The sequence below is a fragment of the Scatophagus argus genome, chromosome 8 (genome assembly GCF_020382885.2).
Source record: "Scatophagus argus isolate fScaArg1 chromosome 8, fScaArg1.pri, whole genome shotgun sequence".
Lineage (NCBI taxonomy): Eukaryota > Metazoa > Chordata > Actinopteri > Scatophagidae > Scatophagus > Scatophagus argus.
Genome location: NC_058500.1, coordinates 25,102,478 through 25,124,820, shown reverse-complemented (window position 1 = coordinate 25,124,820; position 22,343 = coordinate 25,102,478). Strand labels below are relative to the sequence as shown.

Genomic DNA, 22,343 nt, shown 5'->3' with positions numbered 1-22,343 from the left:
CCTCTGTTCCCACTTGTGATAATCAGCAGGTCTGGTGACATTTAAGCACGTTGATTAATGAAAAAACTAGAGAGAATAAAGGGGTAAAATAAAGATGGGCAGAAAGAGAAAGAGGTATCCAAGCTAAGTTCTAAGCCACTCTTTCAAAGCCTCTTATAACCCAGCGCTGAGGCAGCACATCATCATAGTCACACACACCATCCAACTGCAGGAAGTCTGGAAGGGGAGTGCCTCTGGTCCACATAATCCACCTGAGGCACCTGCTCTGCTTACTGATCCTGCAATGGAGCTCTGCTGCCTTCCACTGTGATGATCACTAATAAGTGTATGGATTGTGGATCGATTCACTATAAGTGTAGAGAGAGGGTGTACACCAATGAGCCACAACATCAAAACCACTGACATGTGAAGTGAAAAAAATGAATTATATTTTTATGATGCAATGTTTGGCAGGGAAACCTTGGGTTCCGCCAACCATGTAGATGTTCTTAGACGCACACCACCCACCTAAGCATTGCAGACCAAATGCAAAAAGACTCAAGACTAAACTAAATCCCTTCTGCCCCACTGTTTGTTTTTCTGTCCCTCACTGCTTATGAATCAAACAAAGCTAGAAATGGAAACATTCACACTGGGTTATTTTAATTATCTCATTTCATTCCTGCTTAAATCTCTATCGTGCCTTTTCATTTCTGTTTTCAAAGTGAGATCAGAGCGACAAGTTGTAATATTAATAAGCACTGGGCTCTGCCGTACCTACCAGGTTCTTTATCTTCACAGCAGAAACTTATTTGCTTTGGAATGGGAAGTTTGTCTTCCTCTGTGGTAAACAAAGAGCTTTTGAAGTAACAAGGGGAAGCCTCCCATATAGTTCTAACACATCTAAGAAACAGCAGAAAGGAAATCTCTGTCAGTCTTACTCCTCTGAGAGTTGATGAGATCTGCTGTAGCAAAAATGTTTCTTATGTAAAACTGTAGTACAGGGCAAATTATGATACTGTAGTGGGACTGTGACTAAATGAGTCAACTGTGAGAAAAAGTAACTCTGTTTGAATCAAGGACTGATCTGATTCCAGGAACTAGCTGTCTGACCCTTGGAGCTTTATACATCTTCTAATTTCTGCCCAATTATGTTCCACTGTCATTGTTCATGAATCTGAACATTGCAGAGAAATATGAATACTGGAAGATACTTGATTGGTGTAACCCCTCCGGGTCAGGGTGGTAATATGGCATTGTTTCAACTTCACTACTTTAAGATATTGCATCTGATCAACATTAAAGAAGTCATCTCTGTGTCCAGTGCAGATTTTTTCCTGAGAAATCCTGTGTTTGGACACCAAATGCAAATTCATAAATCGCTGTAGAAACAGAAACTGAAAACCCTTTTCTTCATTTTTCTTCAGTCTCTAACTGTCTCACAGGGGTATGCAGCGCATATTTTTGAATTAGAGTTCTGATTGAGTTATGTCAAATGATACTATAAAAAACGTTTTACTGGATTCCTCTGGATTTCCTCCCTAACCTTATTATTGCTTCTCACTGCACTGAATCTGGCAATTTCTATTCAGCTTTTCATCCAAATTTAGTGCGAATGTAAATGAATTTACCCCAAAGTCCCAAGTTTTGTCAGGTTTTCAGGAGAATTCTGCAATGCTGTTTTTCTGGCTATAGTCTACAGGGCATTTCAAACTAGAAAAAAGAAGGTCGCAACTTACCTCACGGATTGCAATTATGATTAACTATATTATGATCATGAATTGTTTTTGATTGTTGTTTTACTATAGACAATAACCGTGATATTAAAAAATGTAATACTGATACTGATCCTTTATCCATACTGCTGCCTGTTCTCTCAGTGATCGTAGATTCTGATATCCATCATGCCTTTGAATTCTTATCTTCAGGTTAACTCCCGAAATCCCGGCTCAGTTCGCTGAGGTACACCCCAAGATTGAATCGGAAGCCCTACATCCTCATTGTAGCAGGTAAACGACTTGCCAGATGACCTGTGCACTGCATGCTGGGAGGTATACACCTGCAACATTTCAGCTCAAGCTGACCTTAACCACGAGAAGCTACTCGACTTCCTCATGATTCACGAAAGCTCCACTGATGTCCAAGAGTTGAACCCGAGCGCCGGTCATTCAAACAGCGCTCTTCCCAAAAGTAAAGGTAAAGCTCTATAGAAGAGGTGTGCCTCCTCACACATAGTGCATTTCAGACTCATGGAAGACACTCCCTCCAAAATATCTAAGCAGCCAGAGCGTGGGCACTGTGCCCAAGCATCCATCCTATCCTCTCTTCAAATCAGCACTGAATCTCTGGAATGCTAGGAGAAAGACCAATCAGCATACATTAGCAGAATGCTAGGACTTTACAGGCAAAACCTTCTGCCATGTAAGAAAAATGAATGGGCACTAGTGTTTTTTCTTTTCAATTCTGATATATAACCGATACTATATTTGCAAAAACTAAAATAAAATCAGGGTGTTTTGGTCTAGAAGTAGCTGTAAATAATTATTTTAGCCACTTAGCTCCATTCATTCTTGTTCATTGAGGACTATCTTGTGAGTGTCCCATAGGTGAACTGCAGTCAACTTTCAGTAAAGTGGGTTTTAATAGGGGTGGACAGGCTGTCCATTGCAAGGGCTGTGGTCATACCCCACAGGACTCTGGGAACTGCAGTTTCAGCTCCAACCATGGATTACCAGTTCCCCCATGCAATGGGGGGAAATTTCTGATTCCCTCAGTAAGCAAAATCTGTTAGTTATTCTGTCCCCTCTTAAACATACAAATAAGCCAACAAATATATAAATAAATGTTATAGATCTATTTATTTTAATTAAACTAAGACATAATTTATCTGCAAATCTGTTTTCTCTTTTCTAACAATGTCACAATGTCAAGTCCTTCTCTGCCAGAGCTGCTGTGTACATCCAAAGTTCACTCAGAGACTGGATTGGACTGTAGTCAATTTGTCAATAATCAGCAGCATTTTATCAGAGATAAAACCCTTGTCTGCTTCATCTGCAATTCCTTCTTCCATTCGACTTCCCTCTGTCCAAGAACAGCAAAAAAATAAATAAATAAAATCCAGGGTTCCATTTCTTTAGCCATTCTCTTAAGAGTTAGGTATCCATCCATTCATGATTCAAGTCTTCTATCTGTATCAATTTCAATGAGAATGTGTATGTGTATGTAATGCGTGCATGTAGCTGGTGTGCAGACCCATCAACTCCAGTGAGTGCCCCTGCTCTTCCCAAAGCTCTGCCAAATCACCCTACTAGATGCTTTGTTAATTACCTTATCAGCAATCTACCCTTAAGGAGCCAGACGGAGTAGATGAGCTCTTAGCAAAAGAGGTTGAAACAGGCTACATGGTCCATTATCAAAATCTCCCCATCTCCATCTTCAGAGCCCCCATAATTCTCTAACAAAAAAAAAAGTTTGATTATTGATCTTTCACCCCCTCATGACTCCACTTCAAGCCTAAATAGCTGCATTCCCCAAGAACCTTTTTCCTTGTACTATGCTTGTTCGATTAACCTTCCTCTGGTGTTAGGGTCGGCACCGACCCATTTTTAGGTTTTAAATGCATAAAAGTACTACATAAATTTGTTGATTGCATCAAGGCTTTTTGACTTTGTCAGGAATCTCTATTTCAACAAAATAAAATAAAAAATTTTTTTTTTACTAAATTATAAAATGCTCTGGTGACCTTTGTGTTGTTAGGGTCAGTTTTGACCCAGTTATAATATAAGATTATAAAACAATAATAAGTGCCAAAACTGAAATCATAAACACACTATCAGCCAACAGCCCACAGCCAGCTCCTTCTCCAACCACTTGAACTTCAATTAAAGGCTTCTCTCTTTGCTTGTTTGACAAAATAAATAAAGACAGACGAGAACTTCTCAGGAGGAAACTCACCATGGTGGGCACAGTAAAAAAAAAAACAAAAACCTGAGCTGCACCCTGAAATGTTGCAGGTGAAGGACAGGGCTCCACCTTCCTCAAAGTTTGTTTTTACAGACACCACCACTGCTGTTTCATACTTTCCAAAAAAACGACAGATGTGATACTACTGTCCACTCTTCACAAAGATGTAGCTGTGTCATCAGGAAGTGACAAAAAGCCCATAATCATTCTGGACTATAAAAACAAAGGAGGAGTGGACAACCTGGACAAGCTAACTGCCACCTACACTTGCCAGTGAATGACCAGGCGATGGCCTATGGTTGTGTTTTACAACATCCTCGATGTGTCTGCATTGTACATCGATTTGTGTCGTGGACCCACATTCACCAAGGGTGGAACTCAACCAAAAAAAACAAGCAGACAATGTTTCTCGAGGAGCTAGGAAGTTCCCTTGTCAAGGCACACATTGAGCGCAGCCTTGGTCAGACGGCTGCAGAGCACACCAAGCACCCCGTCCACGCCCGCAGCAACACGAAGAGCATCAGCGCCAGCATCCTCCTCAGCCAGCCCTGCCTCAACATCAACCGCAACAGCCACAGCCACAACCCCAGAGAGACCACGTGATTGTAAAGAAAAAGTGTCAGGTCTGCCCCAGCAGTAAGGACAGAAAGACAAACACATTGTGCTTCACCTGCAAAAAATATCTCTGCAGAGAACACACTGAAAGTGTCACTTTTTGCCACACATGATTGATTTGCTTGAATGGTTGTTGTTTGTTTGACCTTGCAAATCTACATTTTGTATTATTACTACTTCTGCTTTTCATTTTGTATTTGTATTAAAGTAATATTTTTGGGAAAAAAAAGACTTGTTTTTTGCCTTTTTCTTGAAGTAAATATATACGGGTCGAAATTGACCCGTAACACCATGGATGTTAGTTATAGTTAATAATATTAAAATTATTATTATTATTATTAGTTTAACAATTAAGAGATGTGTTCTAATCCCCCTCAGTAATAGTCAGGTAACATAAAACTTTTTATTTATTTATATAATTCTCTTGAGTTTCATTTTTTCATTTTTTTTATATTGAAAACGAGGGGTATGCTGTGAAAAGAAAGGCCCATGGGGCCACAAGAAAAATATTAAAACCAATCTTTTCATGGATAAGGAAGCCTAACAAGGTAACCAAGAGGTAAGAAACAAATGGGATGATAAATAATTGTTTTTAGGGTATTGTATGGCTGATTTAAGACACGGGTCAAAACCGACCCGCTAACACAAGGGAAGGTAACAGAAAGCTAACACAAGAGGAGGGTTAAGTCAGCAGGGGTTGGCGCTTGGCAGGAAAGAGAGAAAGACAGACATCACAGATGCCCTTACAGTCATATCACTTCACCCTTTGCAATGGCATATTTTTGGTGTTAAATCAGGTTCAAAGTTTAACTTGTCAGTTAAACTGACCTTCGCTTGCATTTACTACAACGCCTGCAAACTCCCTTTTGGCTGGCATCTTTTGGATGACCTAAAGTCATTGTTTAGTTGTTGAATTTTGTCTTTCCTTTGACTCCACAGTCTCACAGCATCTTCACAATCAAAAGCTTTTTCCATGATCTATGCATACCTCTTTCAGAAAAAAAAACTGTAGGCCCTACCACACATTTGGAGTTTCTGGGCATAACACTTTATAGTGAAGTTTCACTGACACAAGACAAGTTGTCTCGCATCAAGCAGCCATCAAGTCTGCTGCTGTCATCCTAGTTAAAACTTTGCAATGTGCATCATGAAGCAAGATGGCAGCCTGTAGCTGCAGCTCCTGTCATGTTGTTTAACATTTGTTTATTTGTTGGTTTATTCTTGTTTGTTTGTTTTTCTGATTAATCACAGCCTGTTCATAAAAGCTGAGACAATGGCTGGACTTTTTTGTTACTTTTCTTCGCATTCTTCTGTCACTTTTTCTACTCTTTGTAACAGAGAACGTTGCCAATAGCGGTAGGGGCGTTGTTTACACGTGCGAACAGCTGATTGTGCTGTGTAAGCCCGTGCCGCTGCCGGAGACAGACCTGTGGTCCCGCAGGAGTTACGGAGGAGACGCCGGGGTTGCAGGTCTGGAGCCAAACGGAGGGAGAAAAGGACATAAGCCAGCGGTCCTGGTGATTATAATGGGAAATGTGAGGTCTTTGGGGAATAAGATGGACGAACTGGCAGGGCTAGTGAAGACCCAGAGGCAATACCGTGAGTGCAGTATATTTTGCTTCAGTGAAACATGGCTGCACACACATCCCGGACAACAGCGCTGAGGTCCCAGGTTAAGGTTTGGTACAGGGAGACAGAGACTGTGCTATGCTGTATGTATGCTAATGCCACGGATGCATATGACGTCACAGCCCCCCTCAGCAGGTCAGACCACAACTTGGTCATGATGACTCCCAGGTATGTTCCTCTTGTGAGGAAGCAGCCTGTGCACACCAGAATGGTGAGGAGGTGGACACATGAGGCTGCTGAGGCACTGCAGGACTGCTTTGAGCTGAAAGACTGGGATGTACTCTGTGAGCCGCATGGGGAGGACAGTGATAAGATGACTAACTGCATCACTCAGTACATCAGATTCTGTGAGGACACCACCATGCCAGTCTGGACTTTGCACTGCTACTCCAATAACAAGCCCTTGATCACCAGTGACCTGAAGGCACTTCTGAACAAGAAGAAGAAGGCTTTCAGGTCTGGAGACAGACAGGAGCAGAGGAGGGTGCAGCATGAACTCTGAGACATGTTGAGGACATGTAAGGACAACTACATGAGGAAACTGGAGGCCAAACTCCAACAAAACAGTGTGAGGGATGTGTGGACGGGAGTGAAACACATCATGGGGATGAAGAGGAAAGACAGGCAGACATCAGGGAGCCTGAATAGAGAAACCAGTTTTTTAACAGGTTTAGCGCACCTCCTGCCACCCCCCCAAGAGGTCGAGGCCATCTGATCCGGCAGACTACAGACCAGTCGCCTTCACATCTCATGTGATGAAGGTCCTGGAGAGACTGGTCTTAGCCCAGCTGAGGCCACAGGTGAGGATGTTTCTGGACACCTTGCAATTTGCCTACCAGCTCCATTTAGGAGTTGACGATGCGGTCATCTACCTGCTGCAATGAGCCCATTTGCATCTGGATGGTAGAGGAGGCACTGTGAGGATTTGATTTATCCAGTGCTTTCAACACCATTCAACCTCTACTGCTGGGTGAGAAGCTGCGGGTGATGGGTGTTGACAACGCAAGGATCTCCTGGATTACTGACTACTTGACAGGAAGACCACAGTTTGTCCGGCTGGGCAACGTCCTGTCTGATGTGGTGGTCAGTGATGTAGGAGCTCCACAGGAAACTGTGCTTTCTCCCTTCCTCTTCACCTTATACACCATTGACTTTCAGTACAACTCTGAGTCATGTCACTTGCAGAAGTTTTCTGATGACTCAGCTGTTGTTGGGTGTCTCTCCCTCACTTTCTTTCTCTCTCTGTATCTTTCTGTAGGTCTCTCTCCATCCAGATCTACATGTTGAACTGCATCCGGCCCTCTGACAAACCCAGTGACAAACCCAGTGTCTACTATCAACATCTGCCCATGTCGTTCTTCTATGTAGTGCTATTATAACTAACTTGAACAACATATCAGCTAAAAAACAAATACATACAACACATAGTCTTCAGAATTCCAATTATAACAACCTGTCATGTTTGTCCTTTGTAATTTATGATGTTTACTGCATGTATGTTTCTCTCTCTCTCTCTCGCTTTCATCCTCTTCTCCCCCCCTCCTCACCCAGCTGACTATCAGCAGGATAGTTCTTCCCTTCCAAGCCGGGTCCTGCTCAAGGTTTCTTCCTGTTAAAAGGGAGTTTTTCCTTGCCACTGTCTGCTTGCTCGGGGGTTCAGGCTCTGGGTCTCTGTAAAGCATCTAGAGACAATTTTGATTGTATAAGGTGCTATATAAATAAATTGAAATCAAATTGAAATTAAATAAGAGAGGGAGAGGAGGGCGAGTAAAGGACACTGATGGACAACTTTGTAGAGTGGTCCGAACAGAATCACAGCAGGGCAGCAGCATCAGAGCCAGCGACACTAACAGACTTGATGAGATCATCAAGAAGGCTGGCTCTGTACTCGGTCTCAGGCTGGAGTCTTTTGAGACCGTGGTGGAGAGGAGGACGCTTAACAAACTGTTATCCATCATGGACAATGATCAGCACCCTCTCCACCACACAGTAGACAGACAGCGGAACACCTCCTCCGACAGGCTGCTACAGCTCCGCTGTCGAAGGGCCCGATACAGGAAATCTTTCCTGCCACATGCCTTCACACTGTACAATAACAGCTAAACTCTGGTCATAACATATAGTCACTAGGCACTTTATATGTTTTTACACAATCGCTTCATTGCACCTTACATTTTATTTTATTTTTCAACACTCAACACTGCTTATTGCTTTGTATATTGCTATTTTAACATAATTTGTATGTATTTGCAGGTTATTCTTTTTGTTTTTACGGTATCATCACTGCTACACTGTATCCCAGCCTGGGATCAATAAAGTATATCTATCTATCTATCTATCTATTGCAGAAGAATGAGAGTCTGTTCTGAGAACCAAACAGATAGGAAACATCTGGAAATGTGAGAGCACAAAGGCCACAGGTCACAATGATCTGGACTGGTGTTGGTTTGGCATCACATTTGCTAAAGTGCAAAGTTCACCACATACACATACACAAGGACAGGTTTTGTAACACCCTTGTTGTCGAGCTGTTGCCTAAAAATGGCAATGTACCAATGCCATATTTGGGGGTGTTTGCTGCAAGTGTTCACCTCTGAGCTCTTGGCCAAAGTTCAAGATAAATGAAACTGAGGAAAAGATGAAACACCCCCCATCTTTAGGGTTTGGGAGCCAAAGAGTCTGATAAAATTGAAGCCTAGTCAGCACATAAAAACACCCACACACACACACACAGACCTTGTTACTGATACACTGGACAGTATAAAATGGGATGTTTTGTTCTGAATCATTGGAAGCCTCTGTGACTACGCTGTTAGTCGAGTCGCTGTGAATATAGAGAGTGCCCCACCTGAATACCTGTGTCTCTAGCTTCTGATTTCTCTGATCCATCTCTTTCTGCCACAATGCTATCTATCCCTCGTGGTTGTTCATTTATATCTAGTAGTATCTAATTCAGTTCAAAATTTAAAAGATGGTCTGGTCTTTGCTATGTGATGAATTGAATTATGTTTTTTTCTTTTATAATGATTTTTTAGTGTCTATAGATTCCCCCCAGTTTTTACAGATGCTGCACCATCCATTGATTTTGGGGGGTTCAATAATAATGAGTGGTTTGCAGATGTCTGACCACTGAAATTCAGTCCCTTTCCATATCCACGGCCCTTTTTGAGCTTTACCCAATCATCATTTCATGCTTGCTAATGAACTTGGAAACAAATTATGCTGTTCTGTGACAAATCTGCTACTGTAGAAACAATCAACAAAGGCCACTCAAAAAAATACCACTAATAAACAGTATCATGCAACATTGAAGCTGGACATTTGACATTCTGAATAACGTCATTTTGCAAGCTACAGTGCATCCGAAAAGTATTCACACCGCTTGGCTTTTTCCACATTTTCTTATGTTACAATCTCATTCCAAAACGGATTAAATTTATTTTTTCCCTCAAAATTCTATACAAGCTATCACATAATGACAAAGTGAAACAAGTTTGCTTGATTAAAAAAAAAAAGTAACATGTACATAAATATTCACACCCTTTGCCAAAACACTCAAAATTGAGCTCAGGTGCATCCTGTTTCCATTGATCATCCTTCAGAGGTTTCTACAACTTGAGTTGAGTCCACCTGTGGTAAATTCAGTTGATTGGGAATGATTTGGAAAGGCACATACCTGTCTATATAAGCCCTCACAGTTAGTGCATGTCAGAGCACAAACCAAGCCATGAAGTCAAAGGAATTGTCTGTAGACCTCAGAAACAGGATTGTGTCGAGGCACAGATCTGGGGAAGAGCACAGAAAGATTTCTGCCGCATTAAAGGTCCCAAAGAGCACAGTAGCCTCAATAATCCATCCAAGTGTAAGAAGTTTGGAACCACCAGAACTCTTCCTAGAGCTGGCTCCAGCATTGTTCTGTGGAGAGGGTAGAACCTTCAAGAAGGACAATCATTTCTGCAGTACTCCACCAATCAGGCCTGTATGGTAGAGTGGCCTGAGAGGAGCCACTCCTCAGTAAAATATATATGAAAACCCGCCTGGAGTTTGTCAAAATGCACCTGAAGGACTCACAGACCACGAGAAACAAAATTCTCTGGTCTGATGAAACAAAGATCTTTGGCATGAATGACAAGCGTCAGGTCTGGAGGAAACCAGGCGCTGCTCATCACCTGGCCAATACCATTCCTCCTGTGAAGCATGGTGGTGGTAGCATCATGCTGTGGGGATGTTCTGCAGCAGCAGGAACTGGGAGACTAGTGAGGGTTGAGGGAAAGATGACTGCAGTAATGTACAGAGACATCCTCGCTGACAACCTGCTCCAGAGTGCACTGGACCTCATACTGGGGCGAAGGTTTATCTTCCAACAGAACAATAACCCTAAGAATACCGCCAACATCACAAAGGAGTGGCTTTGGGACAACTCTGTGAATGTTGAGTGGCCCAGCCAGAGCCCAGACTTGAGCCCTTTTGAGCATCTCTGGAGAGATCTGAAAATGGCTTTGCATTGATGCTCCTCATCCAACCTGATGGAGCTTGAGAGGTTCTGCATTGAAGAGTGGGAGAAACTGCCCAAAAATAAGTGTGCCAAGCTTATAGGATCATACTCAAAAAGACTTGAGGCTGTAATTTCCACCAAAGGGGCTTCAACAAAGTACTGATCACAGGGTGTGAATGCTTATGTATATTACATTTTTGTTTTTTTAGTTTTAATAAATTCAAGCAAACTTGTTTCACTTTGTCATCATGGGGTATTTTGTGTAGAATTTTGAGGGAAAAAATGAATTTAATCCATTTTGGAATGAGACTGTAACATAACACAATGTGCAAAAAGTGAAGGGGTGTGAATACTTTCCGGATGCACTGTACTTTCTCTCCTGCTCATGGAAATTGCTTATCTGATGCTCTCTCTTGCATTTTCTTTCAAATTTCACCATATTCAAATGCAAAGCATCAAAGTCATGTTAGCAGTGATTCAGTTTCACATTGTATGTCAAGATGATCCTGAGGGCGTTTTTATTTATTCCCCATAGAACAGGCTAATAATTTAATGTGTATTTTGTATGTGAACAGCTTATTCAGTTTGTGTCCTGTACAACTAAGGAATATTTTAGCTATTAGCTCCGTTCATAGCAGCAGAAATATATCAAATAAAAAATTCTACAATCGGTGCCAAGGAACACCAGAAACGCATCCCTCTGCCATCTCTCAAAATACACACTGAAAGAAGAGCAGTAAGTGCCAATATACTATTCTGTCTGCTTCCTGTCCTGCCCACTACAGTAGTTGGCCATTCTACAGTAGGCAAGGTAATCCAAGCCTCAATGGGCCCCACTGTCACTGTGTGGAATTAATGCAATGGGACAAAGTAGGCACTGACCCAGTAATGGTATTCTGCTTGGGTGCAGCTGAGAGACCAAGCATAAATTACCCCCACAGCAAAGGATTAGTTTACTTAAATGCTAATTTACCCCTTGCCTCTATGGCAATGAAGCATCTCCATTGTCTGCTCCACTGACCATCTATCTGTCTGCTTTTATGATTCCAAAGAAACAAAGTGACAATCAAGACAGGAACAGAAAGGGACAAGAGTGCATCCTGCACTGTTTTCCAGACATATCACATTTCCAAAAATAAATAGGATAGGATGAGCAAATCGACAAATAATCCATTAAATGATTAATCACTGCAGCTCTAATTGTACAAATATGTATTCAGCACTGTGGTAAAGTCTGTCCTTACGTACAGACAATGCACAACCACTAAATGTGTTTGCTATTTATGTTGATCATAAGGATTTTAAAGTGCCAAGTGCACTGTTTGGCATTTGGTTTGTTGTAATTTGATCAATTTTAATTTAGTTTGCACTGCTCAAGCACAAACTTTGTGTAGATTGTATATGCCAGCAAATGTGGGAACTTGTGTTTTTTCTTTTTTGTAGACGTTATCTTTGACCAGGACATGTCCTTTAACTCACACATAACACACATTTCATAGACTGCATTGTTTCACCTGAGCAATATTGCAAAAATTAGGCGCATTCTGAGCCAGAAAGATGCAGAAATATTAGTCAATGTATTTGTAGTTGTCCCAGTAAGTCTATAAAGACTCTCCAGCTAATCCAGAATGCTGCTGAACGATTACTCACAAGAACCAGCATTAGAGATCATATTTCTCCTGTACTGGCTTCTCCACATTGGCTACCTGTAAAATCCAGTTTAAAATTCTTCACCTCACATATAAAGCCCTGAACGACCAGGCATCATCATACCTTAAAGAGCTGATAGTACCCTATTATCCCACCAGAGCTTTATGTTCCCAAGATGCAGTGTTACTTGTGGTTCCTAGAGTCTTCAAAAGTAGATTAGGAACCAGAGCCTTTAGTTACCAAGCTTGGTCCGGGAGGCAGACACCCTCTCTAGATTTAAGAGTAGACTTAAAACTTTCCTTTTTGATAAAGCTTATAATTAGGGCTGACCTAGGCCGGCCCCTAGTTATGCTGCTGTAGGCTTAGACTGCCGGGGGACCTCCCATGATGCACTGAGCTGTGTCTTCCTCTCCTTCTCCATCTGCACACATTTATATCCCATTAATGCATGTTACTAACTCAACTTCTCCTTGTCTTTGTGCTTTCTCGTCTTGCAGGTTCCCATGGATCGTGGTTGGACCTCCTGCTGCCCCCCCCCCCCCCAACCCAACCGGTCAAGGCAGATGGCCACCCATCTTGAGCCGGGGTCTGCTCCGAGGTTTCTGCCTTCTAAAAGGCAGTTTTTCCTCGCCACTGTCACCAAGTGCTTGCTCAAGGGGGAATGTTGGGCTCTCTCTATTTACAATTTAATTAAAGAGTTTGGTCTAGACCTGCTCTAATTGGAAAGTGTCATGAGATAACTTTTGTTGTGAATTGGCGCTATATAAATAAACTGAATTGAATTGAATTTAGAATGAGAAGGACAAGGAGAAGGAGAGGCTGAGGCAATGAACCGTTGAGGCAAAACAAACAAGTCCCGAAAGACAGGTGAAAGTCAGGAGAGACCACACCATAGAGATGACACTGAGGGAGCAGTTTCCACAGAAACAGAGGACATTAGACAAGAGGCAGGTTCTTACTCTGAAACTGTTCTGTTCTGTAATTATTAATTATTATTGTGGAAGGCTGAACAGTGCAAATGTGCAAGAAAGTTCAGTTACTTGATTCAGGTTTTATTATCTGCATGTACAGTTATGCTGTTCTGCCATTAAACTTGTTGAGGACATTCATTTATGTGCATTTTTACCTTACCAGCAGTTGCTTCAGTTGGTGTACGGCAGTGTCAATAATAATGAGCTAAGCAAGTGAAACTGTTATAGCACATACTATAGCAGTATAGCTCATTTCACATGCGGCAGGTGTTCAAAAAAACTGCAAAGAGGTATTGTGTTTTGTATGCTGACAGATTTATCACAATTTAACTTTGTTAAATGCACAAAGCTTTCAATATCCGAAAGCAAGTTCTATTAGATATTGGGAAGGGAATTACATCAGCGACCATGCAGTTGCTCTACATGTTCTCCCTTCACTTATTCATTGGTTGCTTATGGAGCAGCTCAAAATTACAGAGCAGCTGTTTTTTATGAATATATTATCTTGAAATAAGATGGTGTTGATCTTTTCTTCTAGGTGAAGGGGAGGGTCAAAAAATAGAAATATTAATCACACAATGGAGGGCCTTGCACTCTTATTAAAGTGAAATCCAAGATTATTCCCTGCACCCCAAAATAATTTTCCTACTTTCACTACCTGTACCTGTTTGTCCAATCATTTTAGTACCACTGAATGAGGCTGATGAAACAGTTTTGAAGCTGTACTTCACCCAGCATAACTCAGTTGCCACTTTAGTGCACAATACTTCATGTGGAGCATTGGCAAGCCTTGTCTCTTACTCTGACCTCATCTGTTTATGTGAACTGGGTCAGACAAATTGAACTGCATTAGTTCTGCAAGATGCTTATCACCACAGCAACAGAACTGTGCTTTCATTAGGAAAATTCTGATGTTCACATTAGATACACCCTTTCACAAGTGCATCACATGAGTCTGAATGAAGTCAGTGTAATAACATTATCTTTGCCAGGTAATGCTGAGTCATTGCTCTGACAGCCCACACACAGAAATGACATTTTTGCAGTGTAGTGTCCAGATGCAGAAAACAACTTTTGTGATACAAGCTTACATATGTAGACATAAATATATGACAAGCTGTTCAATGCAAATGAAGCTGTGAAGAGCTTGTCATATATGGTCACAGCATAAACAAATGGAAGTATAAAAGGGTTCAGTTAAAATCTTTCCTCATATATGGGCTAATTTAGTCACATTTTAGATTAGTCAGTGAGCTGGTTATACACACCCTCACAGTCACATGGATGGGAATTGTGAGTTAAGTTCCTTGAAATGAGTCAAACTAGGTAAATATAAGCAAATATGCCACAGTTCTACTATGGAATCAATGTCTCAAAGAATAGGCATTATTATTTGTTTTCATGCTAGGAGTCAGATAAGAGGATTCAAACCGCTCTCATAGCAGTCAATCATCTCATAGCAGTCAATGAAATGTTAAGCTAAAACCATGAGACACTTTGTGTGGCGTAGAATATAAACAGCTACCCGAGCTCATCTGTCCAGAGGTAACTAAATCACCAAACAAAAACACGAAAACGAAAACACATTATCTTGCTTAATTTATCCATTCCTGTCATCTTTTCGTTTCCTGCTTTAGACTTTTCACACTTTGTTTCAGCCATTTTAATGCCTAATGCCTAATAATACATGTAGTGGTCGTCCACAATTAATATAATCATAGTTACATATGTGTGTATATATATATATATATATATATGTATATATAATTCACTTAAAAAATGAAAAAGCAGATAAAGCAAATGTATGATATTTCAGTTGCTACAGGACAGTTAAAACACTAAGTTCATTCACTTTTTCCAGTAACTGAGGAAAACTGACAGCTGCAAGTAACTGTCAGGGGACATTGTGGTTAACGGTGGGTGGTGTTGTTGTCAGTTAATGTGTGTGTGTGTGTGAGAGAGAGTGAGAGAGAGAGCGGGAGAGAGAGGGAGAGAGAGAAAGAGAGAAAGAAACAGAGAGAGAGAGAGAAGGAGAGAGGAGAGCGAGAGAAAGAGAGAAAGAGTAAGAGAGAGAGAATGTAAGCACATGCGTGTGCCTAAATCATGCTGGAAAATGGGAAACAAATGATCTTTACAGGAAGAGAGAACAATGGTCACTAAATGTCAGAGTAACAAAGCAGGCAGAATGGTAGAGGTCTCTGAATACTTTCACTTTCACTTTAATGCTTTTGATGCCCATGTTATGTTTTGCTGGTTGAACGCATTAAATGTGAAGCAGATGTCGTTAGGCAAGTTCCTGTAGCATTAGCAGTAACTTAATTTAGATCTGATACTTGGTTAGGAGAGTGAACAGTAAACAAGAAGACTGATATCAGTGAGATGGAATTATAGACAGTAAAGCTGGATGACATACTGCTTTGTTTTTAGTAAATTCCTCTGCTTAGGTGGGTCATTTGATTCCAGCACAGAATGGCAGACTCTGTCACTAACAATGAAAACTACTACAAATAAAAACATGACAACGGCTACTACTGTAAAAGATCTTACCATAAATAGAATAAAAACTCAAAAACAAAAAAAAAAAAAATCTCATGAGAAGCTCACCTGAAATTCCTGTTTAAATTGTCGATGTACCAGCAGGATTTTGAGACATCACAGCTTCTCAAGAACCAATTACAATCCAGTATGCAGCTTACACAAGTGTGTTGAATTAGACTTCTCACACTTTTATGTCAAGCAGTTAAATGTTTAAAGTGGAAAATATTTGTGTAATAATAGATTATGGATTGGATGGATGGGCGGCACGGTGGTGCAGTGGTTAGCACTGTTGCCTCATAGCAAGAGGGTTCCAGGTTCGAATCCCGGTCCTTCTATGTGGAGTTTGCATGTTCTCCCTGTGCCTGCGTGGGTTTTCTCCGGGTACTCCGGCTTCCTCCCACAATACCAAAAACATGCATATTAGGTTAATTGGCTACTCTAATTTGCCTCTAGGTGTGAGTGTGAGAGTGTGTGGTTGTCTGTCTTTGTGTGTTGGCCCTGCTATTGACTGGCGACCAGTCCAGGGTGAACCCCGCCTCTCGCCCGTAGTCAGCTGGGATAGGCTCCAGCTCCCCCGCGACCCTGACGGATAAGCGGTATAGAAAATGGATGGATGGATGGATTGATGGATGGATCAAACTAACATATCACACTCAAATTTTAGAATTTTTAAACTATTTCAGTGTCTTAAAACATGTCTAGAGGGGATCTTTGACAATTATAAGTTTAAAATATCTTAATCATATCAGCTATCATATATACCTGAAGATATAGCACCCACATGGTGTTATAACCTGGGTCCTGCTCAAGGTTTCTTCCTGTTAAAAGGGAGTTTTTCCTTGCCACTGTCTGCTTGCTCGGGGGTTCAGGCTCTGGGTCTCTGTAAAGCATCTAGAGACAATTTTGATTGTATAAGGTGCTATATAAATAAATTGAAATTGAAAATTAAATCCAACACGTGCTATCTTCTTCTTCGAATAATAACAATAATTTTAATTCAAAGTTCTCTGAGTGTAAATCTTTAGGATTGTTATGATTGACAGGCGTCCATAAGAGTGAACATAAGTACACTCGGAGTGTGAGAGGTTTGCAGGGAATCTCCCTACAATATTCAGTGATCACATGGGACCAGCAGAGCAGAGGCCTTCAGTGTATCTCTGACAGGAAACAAACTACACAAGGACAGCCGAGATACAAGCTTTTGTTTTTCAGGGTAGTCGAAATTTTGCATTGAATTTTGATAATGAAACGAATACATTTGACCACATAATGGCAGCTCGATTCTGTTATCCTTCCCACAGAAACAGCAATTCTCCTTTGGGCTCCTCAAAGGGAGAAGAAGAAGAAGAAGAAGAATAAAGATGAAATCGAAAGGCTTGTGTCAAGGAAACTGTGGGTAAGAATGACACCTGGTGATTTCTACTCTGCTGCAGCTCAATTTAACACACGTAGACTGAAAGCGAAGTGCACCGAACGAAACGCCATCTAATAATCGTGACATGCTGTTGTTTAGAATTGCATCCGAAGGCTTCTCCAGACATGACAGCATTAACTCCAGCGCAGCAGTGTGACAAAACGGTTCCGTGGATTAGAGAAGCTCCGTGTGAAGGATGAACGAACATTTGGCTCATTTCCGCGTATATACACATGTCTCAAATGATGAAGAGAAATGTCTCTGTGACCAGCAGTCAGTTACTAGCCTGTATTTTAGGTAACCGTTACGGCATTGCACGCACACACACACACACACACACACACACACACACACACACATATGGATAACGTGGACGTCCACGCTGCAGATGCTGAGCAGCGCAAGTACTATAGAGCGCATCCTTCTCTGTCAACATGAGTGCTAGACCACACATTAAATGCATAGGCTTACCTCAGAATCACGGTTATTGGTCCGGTTATTCTCATGTTATGTTCCGTCTGCCGGGGAAAAGGCTAACAATGTCTTATAAATAATTTTACCGCTGCTGGTTAGCGCCCTTCTTTGTGGAGCCCACGTGTTGTGGTGGTGTGAGCACTTTTGTATGGAGGGTGATTGGTGTCACCACAAAGCTTGTTGACCAAGAAGAAGGAAAGGAAAACAAAACAAAACCAAACAACAAATAATAAAATCGTATCAATAGTTTATCAGGTTCTGAATGAAGGTGAAAACACACACACATGTCACTTAGGACTGCAAGACCAGGCAGATCAACCTGTGCACCACCTGGATTGACTACAAGAAAGCCTACAACTCAATGCCACACACATGGATACTGGAATGCCTGCAAATGTACAACATCAACAGGACACTAAGAGCCTTCACAAAGAACTGAATGAGTCTGTGGAAGACAACTCTAAAGATAAACTCAAAGCCAACTGCACAAGTTACCATCAAGTGCAGCAGATACCAAGGCGATGTGCTATCCTCGTTACTGTTCTGCATAGGCCTGAACCCCCTCAGCCAGATCATCACAAAGAGCGGTGACGGATACCGGTTCCAAAGTGGGGCAACCATCAGCCACCTCCTCTGCATGGGCGACATCAGCTGTATGCCAAGAGCGAGCAAGACATTGACTTTCTGATACAGATCACTAGGATAACCTTATACCCTAATAACCTTTTCTCAGAGTTGCTCAGAGTGTTCTTTTATATTCATGTTGTAATTGTTACCAGGAATACTGATTAACCACATGCTGGGCCTGTCTTGTCTTGTGTCTGTGTGTCTTTATACTACATTCAGTTGTGACAAATTCACTGCACTTTCGCTGATTATGAAACTACTTGCACCAATTGGCTGAACCTCTGTTGAATTAGGTCAGTTATTTTAAAGGGGGTGAATTTTATGCAGTCAATTATTTTATATTATGTATTTTTCATTAATTGATTACTTTGAAGAAATCTGTTTTCACTTTGGCATTAAGGTTTTTTGTATATTGTAGTATATTGACTGTGATTTCATTTATAAAAGCAATTAAAGTGGCATAGTTTTTATAGGAACTGTATTCAGTATATAGTATATATATAGTATCAAATAGTATGGTTACTTTGTAGATTCATGTCTTTCAAATGAGCTCCATCCAACAGATTTCAAGTAAGTTTAATCGACAGATCAGATCACTTAATCCACTGCTGGCCATCCATATGATTTCTTAAAATAAAATATTGAACCAGACTTAGAGACAAATACAGTATATTGGAAGAATTCAAATGAGAAGTAATGTTTTCTAAAATGTGTTTTTCTGCATTTGACATTCACCTCATGGGTTTTTATTTTGGCACTAATCACCCCTTATAAGAGTTACTGAATTCAGAGATTATCTTGTCCAATGACATTCAACTTCTGTGTTGCCATCAGTTCTGGACCGGTAACTATACTGAAAAGTCAAACTGAAACAGAAGTTGACAGGGAAGTTCCCACTATGACTAACAGGAAGTTTTGTGGCTTGGCCATGACCTTAACAAAGTTCAGAATGGGTGTGTCTCTGACCATGCCTGAGTCATGCCATGCATGACTTTTCCTGTTTCTGTCTCCATTTATAGAGAAAGTACAGCAATACCACCACAGTTTCATGGTTTTTTTTTAGTAACAGATTTCTTTATGTGAAATATGAAATGGTGTACAGTACAATGACGTGTCAGTTGAGTGGAGGCCTGTGTGCACATATTTAGGTACAATAAATTTACATTGTTCTGTTAAATCCACACATTATGCAGCAGCTGTTGCTGTTTGAAAATTCCCCACATCCATACAAGCCCACAGGAAGATTGATGTATTTGGGTGAATTCAGTCAAAGTGGAAGCTTCATCCTGTCTGCTGTTTGCCTTTGTACTCTGTGCCTGTCCGTTGTTCGACCTTAACCCCACAGGTTATTTGCCATCTTATTTTGAATGTTGCCACTTCATAATTTCTGATTCTGTGCATTTTAAACTATTGAAGTGATTTTGTCTGGTGTCTCTATGAGATATGCTATGCCTCCCTGTTACCACAAGAGGGTGGTGTTATCCTGAGTTTATTATCATGGAGCTGTCAGAATTCCTTTATTCATCCCCTAGGGAAAATTCTTCTTCCTTACAGACACTGCAATTTGCAATTTTCCTGACCAAGAAAATGAAAATGAAAAGGTAGCAACAAATAGAAAAAAATCTAAAATAAAGTAAAATACAATATAACATATCAGAGATTTACATATATAAATACAAGTATACACATTTATACATTTGCAGGGAAATGTACGTCTGCGTGTCCATCACAGAAGAGAATTCAGTAGTTTAAAGGCTAGTAGCTGTAAAAAAAATATGTAAAGTTAAACTTAAAACTAGTCTATTCTGACCTTTCTAAGATTTTATTTGACTTTTGCAAACTGGAATCCCCCTTTTCCAGTTGATTATCTTCATGTTGCTAGTGTATATTTAACTATTCCTTTGATAATTTTCTTAGTGGTTATACTTTTGTATTTGGTACCAAATAAATAAAATGGACTTGACCTATACATATGTATCTCCATATTTTTGGACTTAATTCCTTTCAGTGTTGCTGATATAGTTTTTGTAATCCCCTGTTTATACGTAACTCTGATGATAATTGTAATATGTCTATGACCTGAAGGTTGTAGCCATTCCCAAAAGTGGGACTCATTTAATTAATGACACATCTGAGTCTGTTTGGTTCCTCTGTACCAAACAAAGAGACAATTTTACCTTGAAATGTAATAAAAAAATAATAAAATTGAAATTTTAAAGGGAGAGTTCAACAGTGTAGCAAGTCCTTGAAAAGGTTATTAATTCCTGACAGGGTAAATATGATCAAGATGTGTAATTTAATGTTAAATAACTGAATTAAATACCACATAAAAAGCAAATACTAATAAAGATAGGTGACATTTAATACAAAGGTAATTTACACATTTTGTGTAGCCCTTAATTTTCTTAGCTAAGCCAACATGTACACAGATGTATTTTACTGTCTATCAGTACTACTAATGTCACATTCTCTCCACCTATTTTATACATAGTTTTAATTGTGCATAAATAAACAAATAAACAACTACATTATTATATATTATTAATATTACGTATTATATTCAAATACGTAATGTTACTCAAAAATAAAGAGTATTATTACTGATACATCAACATTTAAGGAGTCTTTAAATGATGAAACAAAGAAGGAAATGGAAATACTCATGTAAAGTTCAAGTACTTGCAAATTATAAATTTTAGCTAGACGAACGACAGCTCCTGTGGGATGTTCCTGGTCTGCAGTGGTCAGGACCCACCCAAAGTGGGCCAAGGAAGGAAAACAGGTGAAAAGGCAATGGGGTCATTGGTGGCCTAGGCTCACTGATGCATGTGATGAGCAACGCCTGGCCTGTGTTGACCAGTCCAACAGAAGAGCTACTGTAGCTCACCTTTCTGGTAAAATTAATGCCAGAAAGGTGTCAGAATACACAGTGAATTGCAGTTTGTTGCATATGGGACCGTGTAGATGCAGACCGGTGCTGACCCGTGTCCACTGCCAAAAGTGCCTACAATGGGCACCTGAAGATCAGAACTGGACCACAGAGGAATGGAAGAAGATGGCCTGGTCTGATCAGTTATGTTTTCTTTCCCATTGTGTGGATGGCTGGCTGTGTGACATGGCACCAGGATGCACTATGGGAAGAAGGCAAGCTGGCCAAGGCAATGTGATGCTTTGGGCAATGTTCTGCTGGGAAACCTTGGGTCCTGTCATTCATGTGGATGTTACTTTGACGCATTACCCCCTACAGATGCGGACGAAATTATTACCCCTCTATGAAAATTTCATTTTTTTAAAAAGTATTTGCCAAGTGCTGTTAAACAGAGCAACGTATTTTTAACAGAGCTTCTTCAATCCTAAATTTATTTTGGCTGCTTGCATTATTTTGCTTTGCAGACAGAAATGAAATTATTTCACAAAAACCAAAAACTACCAGGGTCAAAATTATTATCCCCCCTGATGCTAACTGTCAGTTGTGTATCTTTTTTGCAGGGCATCAACCTGCAGTTGTTTGTTGTAGTTTTCAACAAGTCTGACACATCTCCTGAGGAATCCCAGCCCATTCAAGTTCCTCCAGATTTGATGAACTTCTGGCATGGACCTTGGTCTTCAGTTCACCCCACAGATTTTCAATAGGATTCAAGTCGGGGCTTTGTGCAGGCGAGTCAATAACGTTCACTTCACGATCTTATGGAGGTAGTTCTTCACCAGGAGCGATATATGTCGTTGTGTTGGAGGACAAAGCAACTACCCAGACCCAGTTTTGCTGCTGACTGCTTGAGGTTTTCTTTCAAAATCTTCACATATACTTCTTGACGAGATTCCCAGTTCCAGACCCACTGACGCATTCCCACAGCATAGTACTCCCACCACCTTGTTTCACTGCGGGGACAGTGTTCTTTGGGTTCTACGCCACACTCAGCCAGACTGCTCAAATTCACTTGCGTCCTCGCTCGAGTTTTGCACATTATAAATGTGCCACAAAGGTCAA

At 40.7% G+C, this 22,343-nt stretch overlaps 1 protein-coding gene across 1 annotated transcript in view; it reads right to left on the bottom strand.

Moving 5' to 3' along the window:
• Positions 1-17,873, bottom strand: part of slco4a1 (solute carrier organic anion transporter family, member 4A1) — a 28,713-nt gene extending 10,840 nt beyond the window's left edge. The window contains exon 1 of the mRNA XM_046396047.1: positions 17,726-17,873. The gene's annotated coding sequence lies outside the window, so the exon portion shown is untranslated. The remainder of the gene's footprint in view (positions 1-17,725) is intronic.
• Positions 17,874-22,343: the final 4,470 nt, after the last annotated feature.